The sequence below is a fragment of the Bidens hawaiensis genome, unplaced genomic scaffold (genome assembly GCF_021521415.1).
Source record: "Bidens hawaiensis isolate Kalapana, Puna unplaced genomic scaffold, B.hawaiensis_p1.1 tig00027122_1, whole genome shotgun sequence".
Lineage (NCBI taxonomy): Eukaryota > Viridiplantae > Streptophyta > Magnoliopsida > Asterales > Asteraceae > Bidens > Bidens hawaiensis.
Window position 1 is genome coordinate 13683 of NW_027494382.1, and position 17878 is coordinate 31560.

Here is a 17878-nt window from a genome sequence, read left to right on the forward strand (position 1 = left end):
ACCCACAACCTAGTGTGTAGGTCCCTTGACCGGATCTAACAACACACACAACTATTACTAGTTATCTTGGATCAACCTCTACACTAGTTGGCGAAAACAACTAGTTAGGACCGAGATCTCGAATATTGTTTGGTGATTATTGCTGTGAAGGTTGCGAGAGAGAGGAGAGAGTTTGTAAGTTAGAGGATTAGGTTTATACAAAAAGGTTAGTTTGTGTATGAGATACACACACTATATATATAATGTGTTCTCATGGACATGCATTTCATTACAAGTAGCCCAATAGGCTTAAATACAAATGGTCTTTGGCCCAAACATACATGAGATAAGTTTTAACAAAACATAAACAAAATACATGTTAGTAATGTTACAAATACGAAAGACTAATGCTAGAAATGAGCCTTACATAGTGGCTCAACCGTATCGTATAGAACCATAAAATTTTTTGTTCCTGGTCCAATAAGTTTGTTCTTGTAGAAACACTAGTTGAAACAGATTGGCGTCTTTTAAAACGAAACAAATAAATCGGTTGATGGTTTAAAACTTGAATCTACCATGTAAACTGAATTGATTTCCGAAATCATAGTTAGCAGTTTTACCTATAGCATTATCAAAATCATTGAAACGAAACAATATACACCTAGTAATCACGTACATATAACATTACATAACTTTTGAGATTTACAATTGCTCATTCATATTACAATCTCAATCTTTATATTAATTATATATGCCACTTGCATCAATTATTAATTTCAAACACCTAGAAACAAATAGTATAACAAAACTTAATCACTGTATATGTATCCAAATGCCTTCGCTCGGAACATCTTTATGCACCACAAATAGTAGATAATAGCCGGCCGGAGCTATGTTTCCAGAAGGCGGCATTGTCACACTTACATGGTAGTTTGAACTATCAGAATCGGCGGTGACAATGCCACTATCAAGAACCAACAACCTTTGGTTCATCGAAAATGAGTGTGTATTAAACGATGGTGCCACCAATGTCACCATGACCGTATTTGAATCCAAATTGTTTGAAACCGCAAACTGTATAACCGTTTGATCACCGTACGTGATATTAGTACCCGTCACGGGTGAGATTATAACAGGACGTAACCCTGACACGCTTGAATCCAAATAATAAGGCGAATACTCCTCCAAACTCAATTCAGTAGGATAAAGTACGTTTGAAAACAAATACTTATCATGCGGGTTACTTCCCCCAACAAGCACCCGACCATCTCGAACCAAAATTGCTGTCGAATGGTACATACGAGGTATAGTAGCCGGGGTTTGCACTTCAAATCTTGACTCAATCGGGTTACCTGGTCGGTAAACCACAGGGCTTAAAACCGGGTCACGCCCGAATTCCCACCCGGCAGCCCCAGCCGCCGCACCATTAATAACTAAAACGTGACCATTCGGGAGCAACAACATATCCCCCATGACTCGTGCCAATGGCATAGTCTCCATAACCCATTGCGGGTCCGGGTCGGATATCACGATCCGCATGTATTCAAAGCTCCCTCAAATGTTCCATTCATAGCATTGAAAAATGCTGTTCTTGGTGCACCTCCACAAACCAAAACCTCAACAGAAACTACACTCCCTTGTGCAATTTTCATCGGGAGTAGCACGGCCGAGCCCGTGCTCGGGTAGTTTCTCGGCTCGTCTCCTGGGATATTCGGAAATGTCTTGACCACTTGATTCTTAACATAATCGAAAAAAATAGCCCGATTATTCGCGAAAATGAATAAGTTTCCATCGGGATATAAAAACACAAACGGGTATAAATTATTTTCCATGTTGAGATCATAAGTCTCCGCAAGAAACGGAAAATCAACCGCGGTGGCTGTCTCCGGGGTCTTCGGGTAGAACTCATAGTTAAACGTTGCCCGACCGCCGATGATTATCTGTCGGCCGTCGGGCAATATATGATTTGTAGCATACCATCTTCCTCGAACCAACCCGTTTGGTACCTCAACCCAATCACATATGTCACATGAATTGTAAGTTCTAACGACTAACTCTCCTTCACCACTGCCACCCGTCTGTGTTACGGTCCCGTCGGGCATTAAGCTCCCAGATGAGCACCAAATATTTGAAAGAACCATTAACGGACGAACGGAGTTTGTAGCCACGTCGTACTCGACCGAGTGGGCGGAGCAGTCTGTGGAATTCGGGCGGCATTTACCGTCCGGGAGAGAGATGTTTGAGACACCGAAGTCGGTTCGGTCGTATATTAAGACACGGTCGTTTGGTAGGAGTTGCATGTGCATGCCGGATATGCCGATGTTTGGGTGGAGTAAGAGCCATGAGTCCGCGTTGACGGGACGAGGCGGAGCGTGTAGGAGGACGAGGAGTAGGAGTAGGAATAGAAGGAGATAATATTGTGTCATGTTTCGGGTCGTGTTTAGTTTTGTTAAGTGAGCGTGGAGTTAACCTTTAAATGGAAGTGGAAAAGTAAAGATGATGAATACGATTTGATGGCATTCATTTCGTATTGTCAAAAATGATTCCAGTTTAAGAAGGTTAATAACTTTTGATAATTGCTAGTTTTGGCTAGGTAATTATTATTATTATTATTATTATTATTATTATTATTATTATTATTATTATTATTATTATTGCACATTGTTTTGATAATGGTAGTGTACATTTTTTATGAATGGAATTAACACATTAGACAGCCAGTCACAGCCTTATATGAAGTAAAGTATTTAAAACTTTTGGATCATCTCGAAATCAATCGTGGATCATATATTTGAAGCATTATTGTTTTTATATGATATTTAGCAAAATCTGAGTATTAATTTTGGATTAAATTCGGCCAGATTGCCTACTTCTGTACCACACTCGATTCATTCCTTGGGGCTTAAGTAGTGAAGCCTTTTTCTTTTTCTTTTCTGATGGCCCTACATGTATTCGGGCCTATTGGGCACCCATTTCATCTTTTATGGGCCTTTATGGGCCATACTCAGTCTCGGCATTCTCTCTATTTTTCCCTGAAAGGCCAAACGGAACAAATAAACAACAATATAACATAATAACCAATACATGGAATAGACATGAAGAGACCCAAAGCCGTCCCGAGAACCATTAAAAATTTCGGGAACCGTAGCGAGTATAAAGAAATGGACCCCTAAAGTTTTAAAGAAAAATGGCACTCCTATAATTTGAACCTGAAACCTTTGTTTTCATAGACCAAAATCTTTACATTCGTCTATTTGGTTTTGACGACATTATGTTACATTAATGACAACATCGTCCATAAAGACATGTATCAATATCCATTGTGATATGGTATGACTTGCTACTACCCGAAATTACCATTTATAATCCAATATGACCTAACAAAGCTTATCATAATCCATTAAAAGTCATCGTGACCATCAAGGCCTAATATGGTCAACTAAGACAAGCGTAATATATTATTGTGCGTTATAACATAGTATGACTTACGATAATCCGATACAATCCTTCAAAACTCTGTAACCTAATAAAGCCTAGCACGGTCCATCAAGAGTCATTATAACAAACTATTTGTTTTAATAATTTTTCCAGAGTTATCAAGAGCGTTAGTTTGTATTACAGATTTTAAAATTATAAAAATGATACATTATTGTAATACATAACATAATCACATTTAAAAAAAAATTAATAAATGTATGACAGTTGGTTTGAAGTTTTAAGTTGTCCGATGAACTGTAAAAGTCTCGAACCAGCCAACTATTTTCACACGGTTTAGACATTTGAATCGTAATTTAAATCATCAATGCAAGCAAGTTCAAATGCAAACTTTTCTTTGATAGTAATACGGAGACGATACAATTTGAGATGAAAACACTTTATTCACTACAAAAAATTAGTTTTCTAAACAGTTTTTCATGGGAGAACGTAATCTCCAGTAAATTCGTGAGTAAATTAAACACTTGCTCAAGTACAATTTTAGATGATTTCTCCTACTAGGATAAAAGTTTATACTTTATTCATGTATTGAATGTATTTATATATATTTTGATAAAAAGTTATATGATGTGATAATTCCTAAATAACCGTTAACAGGTAAAACAAATAAAAAAAGCTTTTTATCAGGTAAAAATCTCATCAATTGATAAAGTCAGAGAAGTATGAAGAGAGAACAATATTTTTCTCTCATAAGATGAAGAGGGTGCCCGTCTATATATATATATCACATTAGTGTATAACAACTATCGCATCAAAATGAAGCATCCAATTTTAATAAAATATAAGCATTTGGCTATTGATATCTAGATATAAAAAATTACAAATTTTGTCTTTTTGAATTAGCTATATTATGGAATGGATCATTTTTAAAAATTAGTTTCACTTTTTGTCCTTTATATGGATCTTTGGCTCGTTTTTAGTCCTCTACACTAACGAATGTTAGGTTTTCCAGTTAGCTCACCTCATGTGCCGTGAACATGAGGGCATTTTAGTCTTTTTACCATTGAAGGGCCATTTGTGCAAATAATTAAAGTTGTAAGACTAAAACTAAATTTAAAGTTTAGAAATATTAAAATCTGATTTATATACATATATATATAGATAGATAAATGATCCAATACAATAATCCCTAATCGTACATTACGAACGCGACTCGCATCCCCGTCGATTTCAAATAACACGCGGGTGGCAATATTGTAATATTCATCAAATCGTTGCTCCCATCGATTTCATCCACCTTCAACATGACCGTTCAGCAATCCGTCACAATCAAACGATCCTGTCCACCGTCCACCATCCAATGATTCCGTCCACCGTACACCATCTTCCTCCGTCACGACTTGTTGATAAAATTGACCAGTTGAAATTGAAATTGTTGAACTAATTGACCAATTAAACTTTGAAATTTGTCCAATTAATCATCAATTTGAAGTTTCAATTGGTCAATTTTGAGTTTTGAGTGATGGGTTTTAACTGAACGTTTAAAGTTTTAAGCGCCATTTGCAGAAATCCAGTTGCAGACGTTCCATATTTTGTTCATATGATCGAATCAATGATCAAATTAACGGTCGATTGACGACTATTTGATGATTATGAGATTATATGAAGTGATTTCAGTGTTGAATTTCATGTTTACAGGTGTTTAATTTTTTTCTGTTAGTTTTAGAAGTTCTGAACACCCAGAACTTCTTAGAACTTCTAAACTTTATTAGAACTTCTAAACTTTTTTTAACACCCAGAACTTCTTAGAACTTCTAAACTTTATCAGAACTTATAAATTTTTTTAACAACCTAAACATCTTAGAACGTATTAGAAAGTTTCAAAGATGTTCATTGTTTTTTGAACACCCAGAACTTCATTAAACGTTTTAGAACGTTTAAATATGCTCTTTTTTTGTCAGAACGTTTAAAGGTCTTCAGTTTTGTTTCAGAACGTTTAAACATAATATTTTGAACACTAATCAGAGCTCGATTGAGTGCGTTATTTCTGCAAATCCAAAATCGATTGATGATTTTAAAGCCTCTTACACATCAATTCAATTGATTAAATCTTAAATTTTGGTGTTTATTTTGGTCAGAACGTTTAAACTTTGAGCCGAACGTTTAAACATGAACCCTTATCATAGCTCAATTAAGTGTGTTAATTTGTATTTTCATAATCGATTGATGATTCTAAGGCAACTTACACATCAATTCGATTGATTAAATCATCAATTTTTGATCAATTTGAAGTTTTTTAATGTTCAGGGACGTTCTATTTCAATTTTAGTTTTTAACTTTAGAGATTTCATACTTTAAGCTGTGATTAGAGTTTAGAAATTGGATTAGATTGAGCGACAAGTTCCGAATTTGGATCATAGTTGGTTTGTAATCGACGGATTTTGATCGCGAACTACTGTTGGGTTATTTACGAAATTGTCACCGCGCATTTTTTAATCAAACGCTCTGGAATGTCGCGTACCTAATGTATGATAAGCCATTATTGTACGTTAACCCACCCCTATATATATAGGGAAGGGTTATCGTAAAAAGATGAGTGTGTCTAAAAAGTGTAAGAAGTGATCTGGTGTGTTGGATTGTGTGATCTAATGGTTAAAATCCGTTGTAGTGTTTTTTCGGGGTGAGTTTTATTTTTATACTTGTTTTATAACACTCCATGGGCATAATCGTCCAGTGTGTTATATTATATATGGAAACATTATCAATCTTTAATTATCATTATCTAATCCAAATTTAAAACACAACACTATGAACATAACAAATATATAACAGTGTGTTTTAGAGCAAATTTTAATCTAAATTTAAAAGCAATACTAACTTTTAATCCAAATTTAAAACAATACACCAAGAACATCAAGAACTAAAACACACCACCTTGAACATTATAAACTGTATTCCAGTGTACTTTTGATCCATGAAAAAAAACACTATCAATAACATAAGTTGAATGAACAAAATCACCATGAATAGAAAAATATGCGCAGCATTCAAGAACCAAGACACGATACGCATAAACTAAAACCCAATAATTATGATCCATGATACATATGAACTAAAACACAAAAAAAACACATCCGATCAGATGAACTAAATTATCAGTTTAAACTCTCCACATAATTCTTTGTAATATTCCGTCTCTACAAACGTTTCTTCCATCATCGCATTCCTGTCACAAGTTATACCCTTAAATCATTAATTTAACTATTAATAAACAAAAAACAATATCAACTTAGGCAGCAACAATCCGTGGCCATTTTCTAGAAATTGTTTACCACACATAATGATCAATCCATTAATACAATATTAAAAATCATTTATGCATTAGTTAATTTACTTTTATAAGAGAATCATTTAATTCTAACTTAATGAAAAAACCAAAAGTTGACTATCCCAAATTAGAGGGCTTCGTGAGTATAAACTGATTCTCTCTCCCCAAAAAAATTATTAATTCATATGATTCTAATTTAGTGTTGTGATCGATTGACTCTTCCTATCAAACCCAGAATATGAATTTCAATTTCCATTCAAAGGATCAATCAATTATTTTAAGCATCAAATCAAATCAATAGTTGAAGTATTATCTTGACCCAAGACTAAAAGAGATCTTGATTAAGAGGACGATGACTAATGTTGTTCCAATCAGAAATTGATTTTTAATTTTATCATGAAAAGCAACTCAATTACATATTTGAGTCATATGATCGGAAGAAAAGAAAATGTAAAGTTTGATTAAATACAGATCCAAAATTATAGGAAACCAATAACTATTGAAAATTGCCATAATTAAACAGAAAACCAAGGACCATCCTACCCTGTGTGTTTTATTTAATCCAATGGTCTTAATCACTTCCTCCACTTCCTAGGAAATGTTAACTTTTTATTATAACCTTGCTATATATATATATATAGGTGTGGGATCGAGAGAGAACTCCTCTTAAAGAGAGAACTAAAGAACTCCTATAAACACATTAAATTCAATTGATATAATGCTGAAAATACTAAAAGTGAATGAAACTAAAAGAGGCGAGGTCTTGAAAGAAAAAGGGTAAACTTGGAATTAAAAATAAAATAAAATCAGAAAGGCTTCATCTTCACACTCTTCTTACTCTGAAATTTTCTCCAACTCCAATGAACATTTAGGGTTTTCAAAAATCGAGCAATCGGTGGTAAAATCAAGCACGAAACAGAAGATCATCAACAGGTAAACGATCGTAATAGTTGTTTTCATATTCTATGAGTTTCGATTTGGAGTATATCACGTTGATTCGAAGCGGGTTGTATATGTAGTATTGATTATTCGTATAATAAGTGTCGATTAGGTGTTTATTGCTTCGATTCTGAACGATTTGTGCATTTAGTATGGATTAGGCATATTGTAAGTGTTTATTAGGCCTATTATAAGTGTCAATTACAAGTGACTCAGCTGTGATGATAATGTTACATCATTAATTTAGGTATAATAGACATGTGATATATTTTTGGATAACATTGTGCAGATTGGCAACAATATAGGGGAAAGTGTGAGCAAGGAATGATTATTAGATCTTTAAGCAAACCTATTTCGATCGTCTTGTTTGTTCAATTCTGGTGCAAAACCGAACATAAATCTGAAGAAAAATAACAGTTAAACGACTGTAATGTTAAATCTCACACATTATCTCGTCGTTTAGGCTTATTATGCACCTAATCAAGCACAAACAGAGTTATCGCGTTCAGTTGGCCCTGTTTTTATTCCTTTTTTGTTTCATTAAATAATCGTATAGCATTGATGAACATTAAGGAATATATCAATTATAAGTGAAAGCTATAAATAATGCACATGTTGATTTGTTTTTTGTACTTTACACGGTTTTTCCAAGCCTTACATATACGTATTGTTGATGCACTATACGTGTATGCATTGCTGATGTATTACACATATACGTGTTACAAATGTATTACACATATACACGGTTTAGGTGTATTACGTGTATGCACGGTACATATTTATTACATATACGCAATACATATGGATTACATATATGCAATACAGATGTATTACGTATATGCATTACTGATGTATTGCGTATATGCATTACTAATGATGTATATGCGGTTGTGGCGTATTACATATATGTAATACACATATGTGATTGCTCATGTCGATTTATATAGTATATATGTAATATGCTTGAATCTAGTAATATTAATGCAACCACACATATTTATTAATGTTACATATATGTACTATATATACTAGAATTTGTGATGTTAATGTTAATGCATTATTTTTTTAGGCATGCTGCATAAATCTAGTACTATTGTAGTACGTATTGGGATGAAGAATCCAAGCAATGGGTGATTGTGGTTTCAGCGATGAAGATATTAGGACGATTGGATAGTTAAAGCTCATTAGAATATTCTATACCACTAGACTATGCTTTTAGATGTCGATGTATTCAAGCAACATAGCGATTGAAGATGAAGAAAAACAACAAAAATGGAAGATCCAACGGTGAGACTAGTTAAAGGTGTCTTATTTGTAGTTTGTGGATATTAAAAGTTGGTTTTATCTTGTTGTTGTATAGGGCGGAATTGTGTATTGGTTGGTTGTTATATCATGTGATGGAATTTGAATATGACTATTACGGTATATTTACATGGTGGTTTTAATTGATGTATAAAACAAAAATGTGTGAAAATTATGTAGCGCTGATGTACAATGTGGGTATGTAATGCTGATAGACTACAAATATGCAATACTAATGTATTACACATGCGTAATACTGAGTACTGCGTTTTTGTAATAATGTTATTGTTGCATATATGTATATGTATTTCTTTTTTAGTATTACATATATGTAATAACATATTGCACGTGTGTAATACTCGGAATGTAACACTACTACAATATTACCATGTTTCCATCACGTATATATTTTATAACACTATTATATGTTTGTATATAACATATACGTAGTGTTAGTGGATTTCATATATGCAATACTATTGTATTACATATATGCACTACTAAAATATTACATATATGTATTATATATAAACACTAATTGTTTACTTTAACTTATAATCGGCGACGAAGATTAGACATTAAAGTTACCAAAAAAAAGTTGGGAAAATGAAAAGGAGGACTCATAACAATTGTATTTTTCTATTACAAATATTTAAACAAAAAGGTAGTCCTTGTAAACAATGCAGCGCCTATATCTCTTGCTCATCTCATCAAGTTAATATGCTTGCTTCAACGACTGATTTATTTGTACGTCATATCTTGATTGTGTGGAATTTGCACTGTCGTGTAGTACTTCGGCTAAAGGTGTGATGGTAACGGTTACTTTGTGTACCGGGAACAAACCTTTACCGTATAAAGCTCAAACAACATCCGACATACCACATATCAACAAGTAGGATCATAAGTCGACTCCAAAACTGCATAATACAATGTTTAAAAAGTCAACAACCTGCATATATATATATATATTATTATTATTACATATATGTAATACTAACAGTATTATGAATATACAATGCTTAATAATCAGTATGACGTATATGTAATACATACATTACATGTTAGTATGTTTTTTTTTATTACTAAAATTATGCAATCTTAGTAGTATTACATGTATATAATACTAAATCTGCATATTACCATTAAAAGTCAGCACTAATTTATGAGCATATGTATGTCCAGATCATTGAATTATCCAAGCTTTTTCATTAAATTCATCCAAATATTAACATCTAATATCTGCACATTACTTATTTTATATTACCATTGAAAAATGCATAAATAAAACGGTATTATAAGTAGAGAAAGCAAATTAAATATAAGTAATTTTAGCTTTTTTACTTTAAACAATCAATTTTGTTGTGCCCGATCACTTTATCCAAAAAAAATAAAATTCTTATTAATGTGACTTAAATATGCAAGGATTTTATTGAAAGAAAAATATGATAAGCTTTGTTTAAACAATCACTCAAGGAAAGAATTTAATAATTACCTAAATCAAAGATTTCAATTCAACAAGAGGATTTGGTATCATAATGGTTGTATGCCCAACATTAGCCATCAAAGAAGGAGAGCAGCAATTGAAGGCAATACTAGTTTCTTGCCTTCATGACCAATTTTAAAGCAATTAAAGACCTAGCACATTATTACCAAGAAACTAATTTATAACAACTAAATCTCTTCAAGGAATATCCACGACATCATCTACAAACCCAGGTAAAATCATGACTCATATGAATGCCAAAGCAACAATAACTCAACAAGCCACTACATGTGTATGGATTAACCAATCAACACCTTAATTATTCTTATAAACAATAACACTGATACAGATGTGGAGGCCTCCACACATATTATCCCAAAATTGATAAATTAAAAAATCAATTATCTCCTAATCATGCCTATCAACTTGTGACTCATAAATTCAATTAGAAGTATAAAGAGGAGCCTTTAATGCTTACTTGTGCGATTGCTATAAGGAATTGATCTTCAATTTTTAATCTAATTACAGGAATCGAACTTCAAAATCATCGTTTATTTCTTGTAGTTGAATAGATGGCGTCAAATAAGGAATCGATCTTCAATATACTCGCCAATTAGGGTTATAAATCCTCGATTTCTTTCAATTTCTAAGGTTGTCTCAATAACTAGGGTTCATAAGAGTCAATTGGTTTTTGGGATTGTATCGCACAGGGGAGGAAGCCAGACGTAAGAGACATATTGGGAAACAAATTGACAATTACACCCCCTCCATTTAGAAGTTCTCTAGTTCTCTCCCTAACAAGGAGTTCTCTCTTGATCCTTTCCCTATATATATATATATATATATATATATATATATATATATATATATATATATATATATATATATAATTGGGACCTAACTGAAGCTCAAAATATGTTAGAGGAACTTGTTCTTCCCACCTACTTCTTCACCCACCATTTTTCCTTCATCGCCTTAGCCAACACAAATCGGAAAAATGACCTTGCCGCCACCATTAACTTCTTTTCACCAAATCTCCACCCATCGTTTTTCAATCACGGCCATTGTGTGCGATTTTCCAAACAACGTACCAACACCGCTGTCATGAAAAAAAACAAGACCTCCTTCCCCACCCATCTCCAGCGACCGAATACTACCACAACATATCTCTTCGGTTTTCCTTCATCCACGATTTCAAATCTACCATGGTGAGCGATGAGGTAGTGGTGGTGGTCGGAAATGCAGAGGCAGCGGCTTGATGTGGTTGTGTCGATTTAGGCAATGGTGGTGGGTGACGCATGAGAGATAGATCTGATTTGATGTTTGTTTTGTTGAATATGATAATATGAGCATAGGTATCATCATATTGACCACCACCAATTTGAAAACAATGGCAGGGTAGAAACAATTGTTGGAAATGAATTAGGGTTAAGGCAATTAAGTTTAAGAAGATGGGTATTGGTGGTGGGTCTCAGTATCTTATTTAACATATATATTTTCTAATAAAATTAAGTGTATTAAAAAACAAAACTTTAAATTTAGTTTTAGTCTCACAGTTTTAATTATTTGCACAAATTGCCCTTTAATGACAAAAAGACTAAAATGCCCTCATTTGCACAACACATGAGGTGATCTAACTGAAAAACCTAACATTCGTTAGTGTAAAGGACTAAAAACGAGCCAAAAATCCATATAAAGGATAAAGAGTGAAATTCATTTTTAAAAAGAACTCATTCCATAATATAGCTAATTCAAAATGACAAAATTTGAAAATTTTTTCCTTTAATTATTAGTTGTCAATTTAGAAAATCGAAATGCCAGGCTTATAATTTTCAATAAAAAATCTTTTATTCATTTTTTCATATATACAATTTTTCTTGTACAGTTTTTTCGAACGTAAACGAACATAAATAAACACATTATTGAATTTATGAACATAATGAACAAACGCAACCTCTGTTTATGTTTGTTTAGTTAACTAAACGAACTATTCGTTGAGCGTTCGATTCATCTACATCCCTACATGATAAGATACAAATATACATATAAAAAGCTATCATGTAATTTGTTTATAGTTTTGTACGGTGTACTTACATATACCTAGATTTTACAATAAACGTATCAAAAACTAAATTGCTAATGTATTATTCTGAAATTTCTTAATAGAAGTGATAAATTATAAGAGCATTTTCATCTATTTCTCTATCTTCAAATCAAAAATTACACTATAAAACACTACGTAATCTCTCTAATGTTCAATTAAAAATATATATTTTATACATTTATCATTATTTTTTCTCTGCTTTACTCACAACTACTTTCAAAAAAATATTAACAAATTTATAGGTGTCACGTAAACTTTTCAAATATACTGAAAACATTTTCTCTCATTCACTTCCAACACTCTAAATCACTCTCTATATTATAAATCTTCATTCACATAATATGGTGGATGGATTGAGAATACTCTAACCCTTACATATATACTAGATGGGTGCCCGCGCGATGCAGCGGGTGTTTGAACCTGCTAATCACGTACAAATATAAGTGTTTATGGTTCGGTTAAAACCTTGAAATTGTTTAAATCGGTAATTGGTTTGACTTCTTTTTCTTTTTCTTTTTTACTTTCAGTTTGTTGGTCAGTTTCAAAATTTTCAAAACGTAGTGAACGGTTGGTTCGCGGTTTATATCGGCAACCGGCCATATGAAACCAGAAAAGACTGTAAATTAACCTAATTGCAAAATGATTCCTTTTGTAATCTTTGTTGTTATTATTTCACGTCCTAGATCTTCCATTAATATTTACCATTTATGTGGCTAAAATTTACGATAATCTCAAGTATCATATTATGTTGGTTTTTAGTTATAATTGACGGTACGTTTAAATTATTAATTATTTTAAACTAAATTTATTATTAAAGTTTGAACTGTGAAACCAAACTGGAACCAGGCCGTTAGTAACGATTCAGTTTTAACTTTGAATGGTTGAGTATGGTTTTTGGACGACAATAAATCAGTATTAACGGTTGGACTCACAAGTTTAACTTAAAAACCATCAAAACCGACACTGACACCCCTACATAACATATTAATTTATTTAAAATGAAAAAAAATTTACAACAATATCATATCCAAATTAAAGAGAATAAAATGCTCGTTCTTATGTTGCAATTTGTTTATAAAAATATTAACGTATGAAAAGGCTATAGTCGTTTAAAAATCATGGGTGGGAAGTTAGTTTACAAGTTAAATTAAAAACATAATATGGTTAAAGATGAGAGACCAAAATTGTAAGTTGAATGGATTGTGTTTAAAAGATATGTTTACCCTTAATAACACATGTACCTCATGCCTTAAGTGTTGTAAATTACTTAAAAATGGGTGTCTTAATTTGCCTTTATTTGGTGTATTATATATATATATATATCATTTTTTTTATTTATAATCTCAAAACCGAAAAATGAATTATTTAAGTTTCTCCTCCCGTTAATTTGTGTTCTGTACGTGGGTCTAGTCTCAATGAGTCAAAACCCTTGTGACTTTAAACTTGTGGTTTTAACATTTCTAACTCTTTTTTATACTTGATAAATTCGAGTCAAACACAGTTAGGTGAATGATAAAAGCTTATAGCTCATTTGTACCAGTACTACTGAATCGATAAAACTCAGGTGCTGCTGTCTGGACATAGCGATTCACTTTTATTGTTGAGTTCAGTCTTACTTAGACTGTTAGCAGGAGATCCATAAGTATTGTGTTTTGTAAATAACTACGTACTAATCTACGCTGGATTAAACCTAGCTTCTTTTTTGTTTATCAGATCTGTTTCTTCACTGTACAGCCATAAATGTTCTTCATCTAAACCTGCTTTCATGTTGTTTGTTTGGACAAGATTATTAGAAAACAAAGTGGTGATGCGGATATGAAACCATAACCAAGATTTATTACTTATTGGGGTAAGATTTGAATAATTATTTTTTTGTGCCCTAAAATTCCACCATAAATATGTCTTTTAGGTATTCCAGAATTAGCTTCCTAAAACCATCAGTTGTTTTCGTTGTTTCCATTTCAAGTTATGTTCTAAGATTTAGACTGAGTTAATTAATTAACCAGCTCACTTTTTCTTCAACTTACTTGTCTTTATTTTGTATCTAATATAAATCTAAATAAAATGGTGCTTACAGGTTACTACTGTCAAGTTCATGAAAAATTAATATATTATTTGGTAAAATCTAATTTGTTTGAACTTGCTTTTGAAGTTGGGGGATAATATATTATTTGGTAAAATCTTGCTACACGGTTATCAGGATGGTTGGTGGTTGATTCCAACAGTTGGGATTTGAAAATTGAGTAGCCATACCGTGTTGGCCATTGTTTAACGTCAGCAAGATTTCTGGAGATCTATCTTCTGATTAATTATCTTCTTATAGATATGATAATATGAAACCAAATTTCCCGATAGTCTTAATTTGATCATATAATTAGTGTATATCCAACATCTAAACGTACTTAGTGTTTATATATGTGCTCAAACTTACGAGTCACTTCTTCTAGTGCTTTAGCAGGCACAAAAATGCATATAAAGGAACTCATTTTCGGAAATAATTTTGGATATTCAAAAGGACAAAAAAATTGTAATTTTCTCGATATTAAAATGATAAATTCAAAATTTCTAGACCATGGTAACACTTGTTTCTAGTCTATGGAACGTTAACAATACTGATTGAGATACTTAATTTGTTGGTGTTCAACAGTATTGTGGTACCAACCAAGAAAATTTCAGTTCATCATAAACAAGCACTATTAAATTTCACAAAGCCACACCTAATTAGTAGGTACATGTAGCTAGTGTTTATGCATCTTTGATTATTCATTGCATGAGCCAAGTGGTGCCGGATTGGGACCAAAATTTGGGTTGGATCAAATTTGAAAGAGCCTGATTTGGGTCATGTCAGAAATAAAACTTCAGTTATAATATTTGTAGATCTAACATATAGAGTAATAACATAAAAAACAAAAGTAACAACTAAACAAAAATAAAATAGTTTTTGAAATAGAAGAACAAAAAAATAACTAGTGTGAAGATTATAGGGTTGCATAAATGATAGTCAATTTCTAATGTCTATTGTACACCTCTAAGGCTTCTATTTTCCAAGATTCCTTACAAAAATTGTACCTTACCTATACTAATAAAATCGAAACTTATTATCACTAGTATGGGGCATGATAGCCTCCCATCCATCCGTCTACGACAGTTCACGAGCTGAGCCAAGGTGTATGCTTGTGTTCGAATTTGTTTGTAAACGAGCTGATTTAATGCGTTTTTGTAGGCTTTTTTGGAGTATATTTCGAGTTACAAGATATGAACAACGATAGACCGGTGATTTTCAAATACACGTGAAGACTGATCTGGGTAATTAGAGACAATAGGTTGAGAGATCGATGTTTTTCTTTAATGAAATTACATGTGAAGACTGATTTGGGTAATTAGATGGGTGATGTGTAGGTCCCGAAACCGGATCAAACAACAAAACAAGTCGTTCTTGGATCAACCTCACAACTAGTTGGCGGAAACAACTAGTCGGACCGAGATCTCGGATCTTGTGTGTGTCGGTAAGGGAGGCCGAAAGTGAGAGGAGGGTTAGAGAGGTTGAGAGAGTTTGTGTTACTTGGAAGAAATTAAAATGCAAGGGTTGTATTCACAAAGGTTGTGGAGAAATGAGTTAAGTGACCCTTTATATAGGGTCCCCATTTCTCCAACAATTACATTTTGTCCTTACAAAATAAATGTACTGAGGTACGTAATACACCGACTCTAAGCAAATATAAAGACATACGCAATCCTAAAACTAATATAGAATATTGCCCTACAATCTCCCTCTAGGATCGCGCATGTCCAGAAACCTTCAACAATTTCTTTGCTTCGTCTTTATTTCTAGAAATCTAGTAGTTGTCTTGATCCAAGAGCTTGAACGAGATTGGATTTTGACAATTCTTTATTTTCCGATCTTGAAGACTTGAACTTCAATCTTATTTCCTGGGAAGGATCGGCAGCAGCAAATTTTAGAAACATCAGATGCGGGAGGCTCGACATCTAATTTTCCTTTGTTGACTTTCTTGTGCCGACTTGTTTCTTTGATTTGTCTTCTGACTGATCTTCACACATGATCAGCTCCTTTTTAGGTTCAACCGCCAACTGTCATGTTCTCGTTTTCTTTTAAGTGCTTCAGCATCTGCAACTTCATTCTATGCAGCCCAGGTCACTTGATCTTGATTTACCTATCCATGTACAGCTGCACAAAACTCAAAAACGAATAAGATTCTTTCACAGACCCTCTTGAGGGTCAAAGAAAAACTTTCCTTTTCAAAGTATGTTCTTGGTATGAAGTGTTTGCCAGATAACTATGAAATTTTATTATATCTTGACTTTTCATAAAATACCAATTTTAGTCTCTCGACTTGTAAATGATATGTTTAAGTCCCAGGTTTCCAACGAACTTTGCATAAATGACATTGACAACAAAACACATGATTTTAAATAAAATAAAGATTTAGCAAAATACACACATATATATATACATATATATACATAATATATTAAATTTAAAACATAAAATAAAACAAGAAAAAGATAGGAGTAAAGATGAAATTAATATAATATAACCATAGTATTTTGCAAAATTTTCTAACGAATATAATATTTTTGCGAGAAAGATCACAACATTGAATCACATTGTTTATAATGTCCTAGATCACACTTCTATTTGGATATTATTATGCCAAGAACCCAAAGTCGATTGTAGATATGTTGGTCCACTTTAAACTTAACAAGTATTTTGATTTCACCGTGATACGTTAAGGTATAATTAGGCACAATACTTGTGTGGTCCCATGTTAATCCAACATGTTACAAACTCCATCATACCTCGGGCATAATTTGTGTTCATCAGTATCACCCCGAATTGACTCCGACCCCCTAATGATTAATCAAAACATTTAGAGCTTCTATAGACTTTTTGCAAACTTTTCTTTCAAACAATATGTAAAGGTTGAACCATGGACTTATTAGCCTTGTTGACTTATGCCTTCATATAAAGTGATTAGGACTTTGTTTTGCCTCACTTTACGTGATTCTAATATACCCCTTTTTGTTTGATAAAAATATCAACATTTTTGTTGCTGATTTTGAATACTTTTTAAGTATTTTGCAGTTTTTCTGTTTTTTCAATAATTTTTGATATTTTTCAATATTTGAAGCTAAAGCAAGAAATAATTTTCATTGTGACCAATCACTAACCGGCTCGTGTATGACTGAGTATTAGGATTTTTGCCTTCATTGATATGGCTTATTTGGAGTCGGCAACCGCTTCATAAGAGTGTAACCACTAGCATAGGCAGATATTTAAGTTTATATC

The 17878-nt window shown here is 32.8% G+C and overlaps 1 pseudogene; it reads right to left on the bottom strand.

Moving 5' to 3' along the window:
• Positions 1-738: 738 nt before the first annotated feature.
• Positions 739-2427, bottom strand: LOC143574840 (aldehyde oxidase GLOX1 pseudogene; annotated as a pseudogene).
• Positions 2428-17878: the final 15451 nt, after the last annotated feature.